At 51.2% G+C, this 16,851-nt stretch overlaps 1 protein-coding gene across 3 annotated transcripts in view; it reads left to right on the top strand.

The window, feature by feature from the left end:
* Window positions 1-16,851, top strand: part of sash1a (SAM and SH3 domain containing 1a) — a 147,024-nt gene that overhangs the window by 2,116 nt on the left and 128,057 nt on the right. The window lies entirely within an intron of this gene.

Raw genomic sequence — 16,851 nt, 5'->3', positions numbered from 1 at the left:
GACGGTGAGTGATGAGCTGTGAAATCCCCCTGCCAGTGTTGGAATGAAGCTCTGGCGCTCACCCCACTCTCCACACGCTCGATCTGGAGCTGAACTTTGGCCGATGCCGGTGCTCAGAGGTGCGGGAGCTTTCGCCCGGTTGAGGACCCTGTGGTCGGCGACCGAATGTAGACCGACTCGGCCGAGAAGATCGTTGACCGTCCTGAAGGTACCAAACAGTTCTGTACAGGTGATGCTTATGGAAAATCTCAGCCGGCTGCTGTTGGTCTACAGCTGCCTTCTCAGGCCTGTTTGTCTTTAACACTTGACCAGATGACGGAGGTGGAGATACTTGGTCTCAGGTGACCAGTTTACAGAGGTCTTTCTCACCGGAGTCCTGTGCCGTGGTTGTGGGGACAACACTCGGTGTCGTCCTACCCTGCGCTGGACCATGGTCTCGATAATGTGGCATCTACGTGATGTGGATGTGCCACGCACCTGGAACTTCGGATAGTTCACCAAGGTCAGCGAATGTGTGACTTGGGTGACCGTGAGGGTTTGCGTTCAGCAGAACGGACCGCACTCGGTTTGAGCGTCCGGAGAACGCAGATCAGCGTTTACAGGTCTTGTTTACGGTCATCTGCCAGTGGCGATCATGTGTGGAAACCTTCAGTGGAATGTCAGTTGGAACCTCATGGTTGACTGTTGATGACCATCCTCTTCTTTTCTTGAATATGAGTTTACATTGCTCTTTGGGTAAACTTACTCTCCTAATTGACTAATTGATTGGCTTGCAGCTTCACTCGTTTTGTCTTAATTTTCAATTAATGAAGCTCAGACCGCACGCGGAGGTGCACACCTCTGTGTGATTGGTCTCACCGAGCGGTCGGGGTTAAATCGGCAGTGACGGTCAAACATTGAATCGTTTGCCATCTGGCTGCAGTAAAACCATCCTGGACTCGCCGCTCTAGGACCGCAGCGGAATGGCTGCGATGTGCGGTCGTGCTGCTTCCTCCTGACGCTCTTAGGGCCCGTCGACACCCTGTGCGAACAGCACACCTACGGTCAAGGCTACCGTAATTTTGAACCGAACACAATTAGGGCCAGAAGTCTGTCTGTAACTTGTTTTGTTCATAACTCCAAAGTCACCTTTACGACAAAGTAAAGGACATCCTTCGTTTTGTTCCCGGGGTAGTTTCTGTAGAAATCTGAGGGATATTGAATAAATTACAAAAAAAGAAACTTTCTAAAATATTGTTGTGCTTTTTATTAACTTTGAAGTATTTTGAAATTTTTTTTCTATTTATTTAGCTGATGCTTCTCTCCAAAGCGACTTACAGTGTTGAGCTGTTGCCGATGAATTTCCCCTACAGCTGGGTCATTTTTACTGTATCAGTTTGTGGTAAGTACCTTGATCAAGGGTAGTACAGCTGGAGAGGGGATTCAAACCTGGGTCATTTGACTGCAAGGTAGCATCTCTAATTGCTGCTCCACCTCCTGCTCTGTTTTCGGTCCCTTTTTCTCCCCAGACTCCTTTTCGGTGCAAAATGTTGACCGATTTGCCCCACAACCAACGTTCTTCATCTCGTTATTGATCACCAGCAGTCAGGAACTCCAGATATGAGCTGTAAACACTGTGGAAGTGAGTTGAATCGAGGTGTTTCCACACTCTTGTTCAATTCGGCTGCTCTTTACAGCCATCTGTCAGCTTGGAGGGCAAACACAGGTCGCGGTCAGACCGGTCAAATAGTAGAAAACAGGTAAAGGAGTGGAGAAAAAAAAAGCTGTTGAACTAAAGGGTGTTTTAGATTCTTTGTTTTTTCAGAAATGTGTCACTGAACCGTTCATTACACCATGGAGGAGCCAGTGTATCTTTCCTGCTCCAGGTGTGGTTCGGAGCAAAGCGAAGCTGAAAACAGTCCCTGAACGGTCGCAGCGGAAGGAAAGCGAGACCTCTGGATCCATCCTGGGGGTTCGTCTCCTCTGGGGGGGGGCGGGGCGGGGCGGGTCCGACCGCGTCCACTTTGTCGCTGGGTTTTCGGGACACTCCTGCATAAAAGCGTCTCCGGCATTAGAACAAGACTCATCTGATGCGCGCGACGCTCCGATGTGAAGTATTGAAGAGACGTTTCCTGCCGCGGTAGAGATGGGCACCATTTATAGAGACGCTCCCTGGGCGCGGGGACGAGGCCGGCGGCGCGTCTCGCTTGGGTCCTGCCGGGGGACGGATGAGTCCGGCTCGCGGCCCTGCTCTGTTTATTTAGCTGCTCGGCTGATTTATTCGGAGAAGCTCACCAAGTTTCCACTCTTCCCGCTTGCAATAGCGAGGTAATTTACTGCAATACCTCAAGGGCAGCCGCCCAGGGGTGGAAGCTCAGTTCCTTAACCGCTACACCACCCGCTATTTTAACGTTAATACGGAGCCGGAGATGCGAGCGTCCCCACGGGTGACTGTGGTGTGCGTCTGCGTCGCTGGTAGGAGTGCGCGGGCTGCGGGGGGTGCGTCGCGCCTCTTCGGCCTCTCGGTCAGCGGCGCGAGACCCCGCAACATCCCGGACGCACAGAGACGGCAGGTGGGGTTTTAACGGCTCCGCGGTTCCGTGGTTCATAAAGCGCCGTTTGCCGGACCCTCGTTGTGAAATGCTGCGTTGGTGTGTGCTCTACTGCCTCACACACACACACGCGCTAATGCAGTCCTCATGACGTTATTAATTGATAAGCAATAACTGTTTCTGTTGATCCGTGGTGTTTGGCTCGCAGGGGACTTAATTTCCTGTTTCTTCACTCTGCTCGGTGGCGATTCCCTGCAGAACAATGTAAAACAGGGTAAACACCGCCACGTCCGCTCGGGAAATCGGTCGTACGCTCACGGGTCGTCCTCGCGTTTCCGCGGGTCCCGGAGTCTCGAGCGGCCTGGCGGAATAAAGCTGCGTTCGTCCATTACGCCGAACCCCCCCGTGAAGTGGCGTACCGGTGTAAAAGCTTTTTGGACAGTAAATGTAAATACTGACAAAATGGTCTCGAGGTCTCCATAAAACACAGGATACTGTTCCATTCCATAAAAGGAGCGCATAAATCTTGAGGAAAGAGCTCCGTGACTCCGGAGTGCGGCGAAAATATCGGTAAAACAAAAACATTTGTAATAAATGTGTCGTTAGTGGAGAGTTGGACTCAAACAAAGGGGTCAAGGAACAGGGGGGCGGAGTTCCCTCCACCGGTGGCTCCGCCCCCTCGCCTCCTGTGGTTAAAGAAGCTCTTTAGCCCGATCGGTCGGTGAAGCGGGATTTGGAGCCACAGCACCACCCGGAGCCTTAATTTCATTTAATCTGTCTTTTACTGTGTTTATTCAACGGGCTCCTGCTTTTACCCTGTTTTCTCCCTGCCGCAGTCCCGGTGACATTCCCACAGTGTGCTGCGGGGACACTGGTTCCCCCCCCCGGCCTCGGCGTCCCCCTCCCGACACCCATAAAAAATTCAGAGGCTACAAAATGCTAAGTGCCTTGCAAGTGGTTCATGGTTTACTGGTGACCTTTTGGTTTTACTGTGGTACAGAGACGGAAGCGTGTTCGCACAGCCCATCTGAGACCGGCTCTCTCTCAGGTGCCCCCCCCGCCCAGGTCCCAGCACTCTGGGGCTGGTTCAAATCCCACTCGTGTTGTCGTACCCTCGATCGAGGCACTAACTCTGACTGCATACAGTAAAAATTACCTCGCTGTATAAATGGGTAAATCAGGGTAAGTAGCTTAGTGCACAAACCAAGCATTTTAAGTCTCCTTCTAGAAAAAATTCGGACAAATGGATAATAATTACGGGGCGGCAATTGCGTAGAGGTTAGAGCTGCCGCCAGGTTCGAATCCCACCGCCTGCTGCTGTACCTTTGACCGGACTGCTTACGCTGTACTGGTATGGTAAAAAAATGCGTTCTCCGGAGATGGAAGAACGAGCGGAGCTTGCGCACGGTCGATTTGGACTCCCGGTCGCGTTCCGTCAGCGTATTACCGGTCGTACGTGATGTCGAATAGATGAGGACTTGCATTCATACAACAGTCCATCAGGATTAGAAGATATTACTGTGGTATTATAAAGACTTTGACTTTGCAAAGAGCCCGAGACCATTGTGTGGACCTTCCAGACGGACAGGCGAGGGGGCAGAATGCGTTTCCTGGTCCATCTCCCAAAATAAAAATAGCCCAGCAGCAGAACACATTGTCTGGCTCGAAGGACGACATTAACGCCCGAAAATACGGTTTCTAAATCCATCGAACGTAATTACAGTAGAGCTGGATTCTGTAATTCCCCCGGGACGCCGCGCTCTTGTCGCATGGAATTACTGGCCGGTGTTTCCCCTCAAACCTCGACCGGGTGGCGCTGCGCAGTGTGTGTGTGTGTGTGTGTGTGTGTGTGTGTGTGTGTGTGTGTGGACTTGGCTTTGGTTCTCTGACTCCAGGAATGGCCCTCGAGGCCTGAGACCGGCAGCGTGCCGATGACCTCACGCGGTTTAGTTGGGCGGACCGACGGGCCGACGACTGGATGGATGACGGACGGACGGGTGGATGAATGGACGCTCGGATAAGGTCTCCATGGCAACCTCCCGCTGGGTGGCTGCGGGACCTAAGAGCCCGGTAAACAGTGACTTGTCCTGGATGGGGCCCCCGGGGGCCCCCGGCGCTGTGCCCAAGTGCAGGTGGCACTAAAGGTGTTCTTCTCCTCGAGGGGCGATGAGAGAACCACGAATGCGTGGATGAAAGGGACTCTTTCGATGCACCTTCCGCTCTTCTGGAGGCACGGGCCACAGGAAGGTTCGTGTGCGTGCCGGGCGTCCAGTCCTCCACCTGGGGTTGGGGGTTGGGGGGAGGAGGGCGCACGGGGTCTGGCTGCTGGAGATATTACACCGTTCTGATGGCTGGTTCCACGCTGCGCCGCTCCATTCAGGCACTACAAAGAGCTCCGCGGGCAGCATTGATGTTTCTATGGTAACGATATTAAGAAGTCGACTTTTGGGGAGAAAGAGGAGGACAGACCAACGCGTGAGCCGTGCGGTATTTAACGGACGAAACGCTGCTGGGCTTTAAAATGGCGTCATTAGCGCCCCGTTGAAATCGCCGCGTAATAATGCGAGAGCTCGTATTTATGCGGCTCTGCCCGGTGACGGCGATGACGGCGGACACGGTTCTTGGAGGGAGGCTCCCGCTGCTTTGGCTCGCGACCCGAGCCCGGCGTCCCAGGCGGAATTCGAAACCCAAACAGAGCGAGGCGTCTGCATTGTGTGTCGGTCGTTACCCGCCGGGGGGGCCCTCTCCCGCTTGCGCCGTTGTTTGGGCCTTTCGGTTTCCTGCCATTCAGCGGGGTGCGGGGTGCGGGGGGGGTGTCGGACCCTCCAGTCGATGAGCGCGGCGACAGCCGGCCGCGTGCCAGTTCCAGGAGCGGCGGACCGCTTGCGCGTCCACCGGTCGGATCCAGGTTCGAGGTCCTGCTTTGGCTGACGTACCCTTAATCGAGGCGCTTACCTTGAGCTGATACAGTAAAAATGACCTAGCCGTGTAAATCAGTTTAAGTGGCTTAGTGCTCCAAAGTCACATTGTAGGTCATCTTGGAGAAAGGGGTAAGTTAAATTCGTAAACGATAATTGATAAAAGGATGTAGGATGGAGAGGAACCCTGCGATGGACCAAGGGGTCCCCCCCCCCCCGAGCCTTCCACCCAATGCTTCCGCTATAGGCTCCAGATCACCACGACCCTGCTCAGGACAAATGGTTATTGAAATTGGATGGATGCACGGACGGATGGAGAGGAGCTTTGACGTGCGAGCCTTGTCAAACGCAGAGGGTGATGAACCAATCACAGGTGAGGACACTGAGCTTAGAGGGGCCTAAGTTGGGAAATTCACAGCGTCACAGGTGTTTGAAAAGACTAGTTCTCCACATTCCTGTGGAAACTGCGGTCCAAATGCAAAGAAGGTCATTTGTTCGACTCACAGATTGTTAATAGCGTTGTTGCGTGAAAGGATCTTTTTCCTTTTTTTGGGAGCCCACGTCCATTCCTTCACCATCACAGAGCCTCTCCGAAGGGGGACGGATGCTGGAAGCGTCTCGGGTCTCGAATACATCGCGCCCAACGGTTCGTTCTTCTCGCGCGCCTGCTGAGAGCGATTTCATTATCTCATTATAAACGGTTGTCTGTTTTATGTTTGGGAAGAAAAAATAACATTAGAGGGAACAAAACGATTTTATTAGGTTTGTGCAATCGTCGGTCGGCAGCTGCTTGCGAAGGTAACTCCCGGAGCCCACGCCTCGCGTTAAAGGCTCCGGATCATCAGCTGCTCAGCCGGTTCATGAGAAACGAGTCCTTGGAGAAAGGAGTTGTGGGGCTGCGTGACAGCGGAGGACATGAGGAGGAGGAGAGGAGAAGGTAGAAGAAGAGGCAGGAAGAAGCAGGAGGAGATGGACCCACAATCCATCCACGTGTCACCATGATGATCAGAACATGACCGTGAGGATTATTCTGTCCTCTTCTCCTGCAAGCATGAAATGTGATGATTAGACAGCCTATAATCCCTTCTTCTGCTTTAATACCCTCGACCAGCATTTTTACCCCAAATTACTGCAGTAAAAAATATCCGCTGGTATAAATAGGTCAAATAAAATCACCCGTGAAGAAACGAATTATAATAAATCAGTTTTTTCATGTATAGTTTTGCTTTTAATTTGCTCATGCAGTTTGAGAATCCTTGCTCTAATGCAGTCGGTGACTTGACATATTTCTGCGTAAATGAATCAAACATCAAATGGTTTCAACAAACAAACAAAAATGTGCAAATTAATTTTCAGAAATTCACAAAGTGATGGCGTTTACCCCACTGTAAACGGGTGACCTGGCTGTGCTTCTTGTCACCCGATGGCTTCTGGTCACTTCGAGGGGTCTCGTGTCATCGGGAGGCCTCTACGGGTGCGTTAACCATCCCGCAGCGGAGGTTTTCAAAGCGGCGGAGGAACGACCGCTCGGCACCGTGCGGGTCTGCGAACCGCGTCAACGAGCAGCTTTGGCTGGAGAAGGTTTGACTGGTTGTTCACCTACCATCAGGCACTGCAGGGGTTCAAAATGTAAAAATGATCAACAGCCCATGATGACTGGATAGAATGGATTTTTGCACGTTCTCAAACTCCTGACTCTGTGTGCGTGTGTGGCTGTGGGTGTCCTCCAGTGTTACGCTGCAATCTCTGCTACCGGCTGCTGTGTCTACGAAATAAACACTCGCTGTTTGCTGCCCTTTCTGCCATCTGTCGCCCTTATTGTGACTCCAGCTCAGTGCCAGCGGCGTGGCGGAGAGGTTCATTGACATTGACTGAAGGTTGGTTGGTGGTTGGCTGAAAGTTTGCTGAAGGCTGAATGATTGTTGGTTGGCCGATTAACTGACAGTTGATTGACAATTGATAGAAGGTTGACCAAATATTGAATAAAGGTTAACATGGCTGAAGGTTGACTAATGGGTGATTGAAAGTTGATTGACAGTTGGCTGAAGGTTAACTGAGTGTTGACTCTGCTGATGAAAGATTGACTGATTGTTCACTGAAGCCTGAATGACTGGTGACTGAACGTTGACCAATGGTTGACTGACAGTTGACTGAGCGCTGAAGGTTGAATGACAGTTGACTGAAGGTTAACTGACTGTTGAATGAAGGCTGAAAGACTCGACTGAACGTTGACCAATGGTTGACTGACCGTTTACTGACTGTTGACCTCTGGTTGACTGAAAGTTGACTGAGTGCTGAAGGTTGAATGACAGTTGACTGAAGGTTAACTGACTGTTGAATAAAGGCTGAAAGACTCGACTGAACGTTGACCAATGGTTGACTGACCGTTTACTGACTGTTGACCTCTGGTTGACTGAAAGTTGACTGAGCGCTAAAAGTTGAATGACGGTTGACTGGTAGTTGACTGACAGTTGGCGGAAGCCTGGCTGAAGTTTCAAACAGGTAAAAAATTAATCGCTGATGGATCAACAGTCTGTCATCATGATTGATTGGTCACATGGGAGGAACTGAATGAGTCATTGAGGACACCTTTGAGCTCAGGTCCACCTGTTATGGCTGCTTCTGTGTTCATCTTCAGTGATGGGTCATTGGTGGGGGTTTGTGGTTCAGTGTGCGACTGGTCATTCCCTTCTCGCAACGCCTCAGACAGACTGTGTTTAAACTGGAGACGATGGATCATGTGGTGGGTCAGAGTGTTGAGTCATAGTACCCCTATCTAGGGTGTGTGTCTACAGGCTACATCCTTGAAGTAGTTACGGTGCTGTTGTTTTGCTGGACCTTCTTGCCGTTCCCCAGTCAGTCCTCTGCAGGCCACCCGCTGTCCCTCTCCGTGTTCACTCCGTCTCGGCTAGTCCCTCTTTCCCGTCTCTATTTGTATACGTCTATTGATTTCTCTCCACGGGGGTCGAGCCATGCAGCGTGTGCAGGAAAAATCAAAACGGCAGACGGTGATCTGTGCCAGACAAGCGCCCTCGGAGGATGTAATTATATATAGATATAGGTTGTGTGTGTGCGTGTGCTTATATTTATGGCGCTGTGAAAAAACCCTTCGCGTTAGACGGTTGTTGTGATTCAGGTGAAGTTGCGTGAAAGCGATGATCAACAATGTCTTTCATGGAATTCACTCTGTCTACGGAATTCAGTGATATATTTGGTATTTTTACCACAAAATGTGATTGTCCCATTTTTTTGTGGCTAAGGAGCCAGGCTGCGGAGGCCTCATCATTCAGAATGCAGTTATCGGTAAGCTGGTGATTTTGGGCGTGGAGGAATCGCGCTGAGGTTTGTAGCTCGTGAGACCTGTCGCCGGGGATGTCGGCATTCCTGCTCTCAGAATGTAGAATATGACCTTGTTTTACCATCTAGATGTGGGGGGAAAAAAACAGATTTAATATGCATGAAGGAATCGCAAAACAAAATCTGTAATTATAATTAGCGGCCCTGTAATTAGCATGCTGTGATCGGGGTAGAGCAGAGTGGTTCTTATCAAACAGGGAGGTTCTCGAGTGTAAAACCTCACATCGACATCAGTCTTCCACTTGAGGTGACATTTCCTTGTTCCTCTTCCACCGGTGAGGTGTTCGGCAGTCATCGGTGGCACCTCGCCGAAACGACGCTTCTCTGCCTTCGGTGTCCACGATGGTGTGGGACCTGGATGAGTTCTGCTCGGGTCCTGTTTTGGATCCTGGTAAGGTTCTACTTTTTCCGTTTAAATCCTGGTTGTGGTCTAGTTGGATCCGAGTTGGGCTCCGGTTGAATCCTGGTTGTGACCTGGGTGGATCCTTGTTAGTTTCTAGGTAGGTCCATGTTTGGATCCTGATTGGATCCCGGTTGGGTTCTGCTTTGTTTCTAGTTTGGTTTTGCTTTGGCCTGTTTAAGTCCCGTTTGGGTCCCTCTTGTGTTCAAACTGAGTTCCAGGCCCTGTGGACTCCGTATTGGCTAAGGATTGTTGTATAACTCTGACATCCTCACCGGATCCATCTGTGAGCACCTCTCCTAGGGTTGTCCCGGTTCTGTCCGCAGAGAAGTGGGGTTTGAGGATAAGGAAATAAGGAAACCGCAACCTCCCCTCCACCCAGCAGGCAGAACAGGGAGAGTCTGGCAGCTCATTAATAGCGGTAATAACTTGGTACTGTCAGTAATACCGGTGGATTTGTGTAATTCCATTCCTCCGTTTCTGCTTTTCTTCCTCCGCAAAGTTCTGGTCCGTATCGACTCGGCCGGACCCTCGTTTGCGTGCCTGGAACAACTCGGAAAGCTGGGTCGCGCTTGGCTCAGGGCTCCGAGGTTCTTCCAGCTGGCTGGCGGTGGCTGACGTGCTCTTCCTCAAGCGACCGGGTCCCTGTCTGGGTCTGGAAGGTGATCTGCACCATGTTATTGACAGCGTGATGGGACAGACCGTCACCTACTGGTACATCGTCCCTCTCCGCTAACCTTTCAAGGAGCATCTGACCTGGTTCGACCTGGACGTTCGGCATTCGTAACCGAAAGGGCTGAACCGAGCAGGTCCGAGCAGGCACCTTGTTGTCCGGGTGACGAGTCGCACCCGGGTCGGTAGGCAGACACGAGGCTACGAGGTGGACCTGCCGCTCAGCCCGGGAACTCATAAATATTTACGTCGCCGCTAAGTGCGGTGCTGCATTCGATCTACATGCTTAATTAAATTGCAAAATGAGCACAATTTGGATAAAATAAGTGATTATCACAGTCCAAGGATATGTTTATAAATTTGAATTAATTCCACTCCCCCCCCCCTCCACACACACACACAGTTATATACAAATAATATATTTGAATGTTACTTCCTATGGCAATAATATATGCAAATTTCTTTCTTTGTCCAGACTGTTATTTCTACTTGAGATGCTGGCTGTGAAATGATGAATAGTGATGAGGATCACCCACCTGCTCCTCGACCCACTGATGGAACTTCACTGCTCACATTTGCATGCGTAGGACCGATTTCCCCCCCCCCCCCCCCGTGTTCCTCCGTCCATTAGTCCATTAGGGTGGTGTATTGCACGCTCCTGTTGCCCCTCTCTCCCTGCCTACCGGGCTTCGGCGTGGCCTCTCAGCCACGAAACTTTAATGCGTGACGCACGCCCACACACGCCGTGCGCGACGGGCGCACGGGAACCCTTCAGAAGGAACCCTTTTAAAAGGTCGCTGTTGCGTGTTGACATTCTGAGCGGCGCGGCCCGAAACGGGGAGGGCTGCGAGACCAGGAACCCAGAATCAGAACCTGAGCCTGGAGGGGGTCGCTGATCCTCCCAACCCCCCACCCCATCCCATCCCATCCCACCCCCCCACCCCCCTGCCTGGGGCTGTGAATAAGAGCTTCTGTCATGACTCATCCACCGGGATGGTTGTTGTTCTGAAAGCTTTTCATTTACTTTTCCACATTTCAAGTGTTTTTTTTCACCCCTTTAATGCACCTTGTTGAGTGAGAGTTAAAGCCCTTGGCATCATACTGGGGGGGGGGGTAGCGGGGGAGGAATAGTTTTTCTTTATTTTTTTTTTAAATTTAAAATTTTTTTTGTCCAGGTCAAAAATGACATGCAAAGCCCAGGACCGGTGAGTCAAATCTGTCCAATCGATTCTCTATTCATCACATCCGTTTCAATTTAAAGGTCTATTGAGCAAACCGTCGAAATCTGTCACGTGCGGCTCGAAATCCACACAATAAAAACTCCTTTAATGAATCCGAGCGTACGTTGCATGACAGATGCTTAAAAACAAATTAAAATCCATACCCTGTGGCCTGTTCTCAGGCTGGCGCCGTATACCTTACCCTCTTTCTTTGGCTATTTCCGCGTAACACGTGGAACCCCGAGTAAAGCGTCTCAAAGTGCACGACGCCCTCGAAAAACGCACTCGATATACTGTAAGCAACACCCACATGCAGTAACTAAAAAAAGAACACTAAACACCAAACTAAATACATGTGGACAACGAGCGCACCAAGCGTGGGGGTCCGCCGGGGATGGTTAACGCACCGGTGTGGGAACGTCCTTTGTTAAATGCGACTCTGCGCTTGAGGTCGTCTGATGGCACCGGGGGAGCAGGAGATGGGATGGGCGCGGGGAGCTGTTTGGGCTGCAGGGACATCTGGGGGGGGTCAGTGTATGGGGTTGAGGGGAGGAGAACAGTTGCACATGGCCCAACAGCATACACTCAGGGAGGGGCTGGGGGAAACCCCTCCCCCGGTGCCCTGTTATTGGGACTCCTCTGTAAATGGGACAGAATGCTTGTGTGTGTGTGTGTGTGTGTGTGTGTGTGTGTGTGTGTGTGTGTGTGTGTGTGTGTGTGTGCCCGCACACGCATGCACAGGAGATGTACTGTGCTTAGAGCTCAGTGCGACATCCCAGCAGCCCCATTGTTGCTAAAATACATCGTTATACACCATTATACACTGCACATAGGCCCCTTGGGAAGTGTTGGTCTCAGCGATGGTGATATATTTCCCAGTCGAGGAGTCGGTGGAGCATCTCTCATGTTACATTTGGGAGCAGCTGCGCTTTTTAATAATTGTGGGGGACGGCTGTGAAATGCCCCCTCCCAAGGAAAGTGAACCTTTTACTGAGCTGAGGTCCTTGCTGTACGCGGCGCAACCTTTGTACATTTTCGAAAAAGAGGAAGCCCGAAGGATCGCGCGGCCGTTCGCCATCCAGAGCTCGGAATTGTGGGAAATGAGCTCCAGGGCCGCGGCGGCGGCGCACGGGGCGCCGTGCGTGACTCAACCGCCTGGCGGAGTCTCCCGTCTCCCGGAGGGGGCGGCGCCGAGCCGGGTGGCCCGTCATTCCGAGACGCGAGGCGGGCAGGCTGGGAAAAAGTCGGAGCGGCTCGCGGGTTCCGCTGCTGCCCCCGACGGTTCGGCTCGTACGATAAATTATGATCGTAATAAATTTCCATCCCGGTAAATTATCGTTCCAATTATCATTCCATCTCGCTCGGCACCTGTAATTAAGTTCTGACAGTTCTGTGGAACGTTACTCAGTGTTTATACAGTACGCGAGATGTGCGTGACTCATCCGATTGTTCATCTTTTGATCTCTTGCTCTTTTTTCATTGCGCTCTCCCTCATTGTTCTTTTTATTACTGTGAGATCCACAATTTCTTATTCCCTCCATCCATCCATCATCAATAAGCGTCTGTCCAATGGAGGGTCACTGTGGTCCACACTTTTATTGCTATGATCATATTCTGCCTTTCTTTTCTAATGTTCACCTTTCTTCTAAAGTCCAATGAAACATGTATTTCAGGTGAACTGGCAACTAAATTGACCTTAGAGTGTGTGTGTGTGTTCGTTCTACAAGTGAATGATGTTTGAGTTTGAGGTAGTCAACATCTGACACGCTATGGGAAGAACTGGCTCTTCAGTAGGTTCCTAGAGACCAGGAGCGTGTGCTGTGCCGTTGAGAGGAAGCTCGAGCTCATGGAGAAGTTCATTCCACTGTCTGGAGCAGAGCTCAAGTGGTGGATGTCAGGGAGAGATGGAGAGTGTGAAGGTGGAGAGGAGCGGAGCCACATGGGCACCCGTAGGTCAGGCTGAGGATGTTGATGTGCGCCGTGGAGACACCAGAGCGGAGGAGACGTGCGTTCGCAGCGAGGACGTCGTGCTTTCTGGATGAGCTGGAGAGGACGGATGACGGATGCGGGACGGCGTCTCGACAGGGTCTCGGCGGATCTCTTCCGAAATCCGACGAGACGTGCCTGACGCGATCTCGCCAAGGTTTCGAGCAAAGCGCCGGATCCCCTGCCGACCTGGTCCTCGGCGAAGAGCGAACGCCGGCGGTTCCTCAAAGCAGAAGTGTTTCTGCTGGGGCTCCAGGGCGAGCGCCGACGCTCTGGTGGAGCACGCGGCCACCTTTCATGTGCGCGCCGGCGGTATTTAAGTTTGACCTTAAAACCAATCAATAAGACTAATTAGTCTGTCTCAGCGTTCGCCTCGGGGGCTATGGCGGACGCGCCGCTTCCCAGGTTCTGCCTTTCTGCGCCGTGGGCACGTTACGATGGCGGAGGCCGCATGCTGCCTCCTGTGATAACGTCTCTCGGGCGTTTTGAAGGGAGCGACCGTTCGGAGGAGGCGTGCCGTAAGCGCCCCAAACCCCTGCTTCTCATTCCAACCGCCACAATGTAAACTGACCTGCGCTTTCTACTCAGAATGGAGAGGGCAGCTGACGAACGTGTCGTTGACAAGCTCGGGCAGCTGGCGGATGCTGCGGTCGCGTTGACCGCGAGGCGGAGTGGGAGACGGCATCGCCCGACTCCGGGACCTCCTGCGAAAGGTGCCCTTCGGTCACGTCTAGTGCGATACTCTCCACATGTCTGGGAACGCTCCTTCCTCTCCTTCCGCATTCCCCGAGAGCTTCCCCGCATTCCTTCAGCTCTACATGTTGATATTCGCTGCAGGAGACACGTCTCGCGATCTGTCCGCGTGAAAGACGAGGCGGCCCGGACCGTTCCGGGGACCCCGGGACACGTGGTCTCCACCGCACCTCCCCGCTTGGCCTATCCAACTGGTCTGGTCCTTTGTGCTGCTGTCTCCATGGTTACAAGTGTTTGGGATTTCTCCTGCAGGATTTAACACCCCCCTCGAGCCATGTTGTGCCCCCCCATCCAGAGCAAAGAGGAGGTGGGGTGGGGGTCTACTGATCTGCAGCCTTACTGTCCTGTCTCCACCTGAAAGGACAACAGAAAAAGTGCTTTAAAACCTTCTTCCTTCCTGTTCTGGTACAGTTACAGTTAGTCGTTACTTTCCAACCTAAGGTCTCAGGTTCGAATCCCAGTTTCTACTGTAGTGTCCTTGAAGGTATTAACTCTGAATAGATACAGTAAAAATTACCCCGGTGTATAAACGGGCAAATAACTAACGCAGCATACAAACCTCACGTTGTAGGTCACCTTGGACAAAGATGTGAGATAAAAAGCAAAATACATGAATAAAAAAAAAAAGCTGCTCTCAGTTTATATGACTCGGGTGAGAAAGGCAGCGGGGTCGCCTGTGGGTCCTTGGATTATATACTACATGTCGAGGGACACATCAGAGCTGGGAACAAGAAGCTGCTCCCAGGTCGTGTAACTGAGAATCTTGGACCAAGAGCAGCAGTTGTCGCATCCGGATGCGGGTTCGACACGGACGTAAAGTATAATGGCCCCGCGTGCAGAGCGTGTTTCTAAGTGCGCAGCGCAAACTGGGAAGTGCGGAGCAGGGGTGAAACGACGAACGCGGGACAAGGAGACGCACAGCGCGTCCGCACAGAGGTGGAACGTGAACCGCGAATCTGGGAGTGGGACTTGAACACGGAGGTGTGGTGAAATACTGGACTGGAAACACTGGACCTAGAGAGGAGGACAAAAGGCGGGAAATAAGTGACTAACGTTGGCAAGGGGAATCACGAGAGAACACTCAACAACAACCTGCAGTCTTGCCTTAGTGTTTGCTGCTTCTGTATTGTCCCTGTGGGTCGTGACAGTAGCGCATTTACATTTATTCATTGAGCTGATGTTTTTCTCCAAAGCGACTTACAATGTTAAGGTTGCGGTTGTTACAAGCTTACAATTATTTACCCAGCTGGGTAATTTTACTGAAGCAAATTAGGGGAAGTACCTTATTCAATGGCACTGTAGGCAAAGGTGGGGAATTGAACCTGCAACCTTTGGTTTCCAAAAGCATTAACGCTAACCATTACGCCACCAGCTGCCCCGGTAGCAACATGGTAACACAGCGGTTCGAGTCACATGGACAGATCAGACAGGGAGAACTGGACCGCATAGATTCCTTGCTGTGATTATACTGTGTGTGTGTGTGTGTGTGTGTGTGTGTGTGTGAGTGTGAGTGAGTGAGTGAGGCCAGGACTGACATGGGCGGGTCGACCTGTTGTGGGGTTGGCAGTAATTCAGCCTGTCACTGAGCGAGGTCATCGGGGTCCTTGTTCCTGCAGAACCCATAATAAGCAGTGATTGCTGATGTGACCGAAATGACGAGCGCTGTTCGGACTCGCGGGGATCCCCTCCTCGTTTGGAATGATGGAACTTTCCAGAACAATGGGCTCACCTCCAGCTGGCGTTTATTTACGTTTATTTATCTACGTCACACCTTTGTCCAAGGTGACTTACAATGTTAGGTTTATACACTAATCTGCTTACACTGATTGACAATTTTATACAGCAGGGTCATTTTTACTCTATCAGTTCAAGATTAATACTTTGATCATAGGTACTGCCCCAGAAGTGGGATTCAACCCCGGTATCTTAAGTTGCATGGTGATAGCTCCACCCACCACGAACTCCTACAACTACAGGCAATGTCCCTATGGTATGGTGTTATGCGGTATTGATAGATATTGAAGGGTAATGCAAGGTGTTGTTGGGTATTGTAGTTTTTTCAGATATTGCAAAGTATTATACATATTTTTCATCCCCTCATTTTTCAGGATGCTGTTGGATCTTGGAGGATTCCATTCAGTAGCTGTTGTACGTTTTTGTTCCTTCTGAGTCTTGAGGGCGTCCCGGGCCCAGATAGCTGTCTCTCGCACCCCTGCTCCTCTCCACGAAGCCTCTGCTGTCTGGCACTCCGAGGGGATGTCTGGCGCTTATCGCTCTGTGTTGATGAGAGTAAAACCTCTCTGAGGTGGGACGGTGGATTATTCCCCAAAGTGACCCCCCCGGGCTCTGTGCCATTACTGCCGCTTACCGCAGAGATTGGCGAAACCCGCGGCTTCCGTGGTGAAACAGCGCATTACATTACAGTGCATTACATTACATTATTCAGAAGGCCTTATCCAGAGTGCCCCACGCAGCTCACCGTTGGAGACTCTTACCCACAGCTGGATACTTTTCAAAAGCAATTCAGGTTAAGTACCTTTCTAAATGGTACAACAGCAGACTCCCTGCTGTGTCTTTAAACCTACAGCTTGTCCATCATTAGTCCACCACTGTTGCTGCCCTTAAATATGGAAATGTGACATTCAGACCTGATGGAGCCTTTTCCAACAAGGTTGCCTCGTCTTATTGAGTCAGTGATGTCAGTTGTTGCTGCTGTTAAGTGAAGTATGCAAATGAAATTGTGCCGTTGACTCCATGTTAGCTGCTGTTGAACACATAGAGTTCTTCCAGAAAGTTCTGTCCTCCACTTGTGTCCTTAGGTTTGAAAAGGTTTTGTCCATGGTCACTGTGGTGGAATCCTTCTTTCTGGTTGCTGGTCGATCTCTTCTCCCTTTTCCTCAAAATTTTTCCAAGCATGACCATCTTTGGGAGAATCCAACCTTCTCTTGATGTGTCCAAGTTATGACCACCTCAGTCTCATAATTTGTGCTTCCAGTGAGAGTTCCGCTTTCATT

The sequence above is a fragment of the Scleropages formosus genome, chromosome 1, assembly GCF_900964775.1.
Source record: "Scleropages formosus chromosome 1, fSclFor1.1, whole genome shotgun sequence".
Lineage (NCBI taxonomy): Eukaryota > Metazoa > Chordata > Actinopteri > Osteoglossiformes > Osteoglossidae > Scleropages > Scleropages formosus.
Note: the sequence above shows the minus strand (reverse complement) of the source record. Positions and strands in the feature narration are given on the sequence as shown.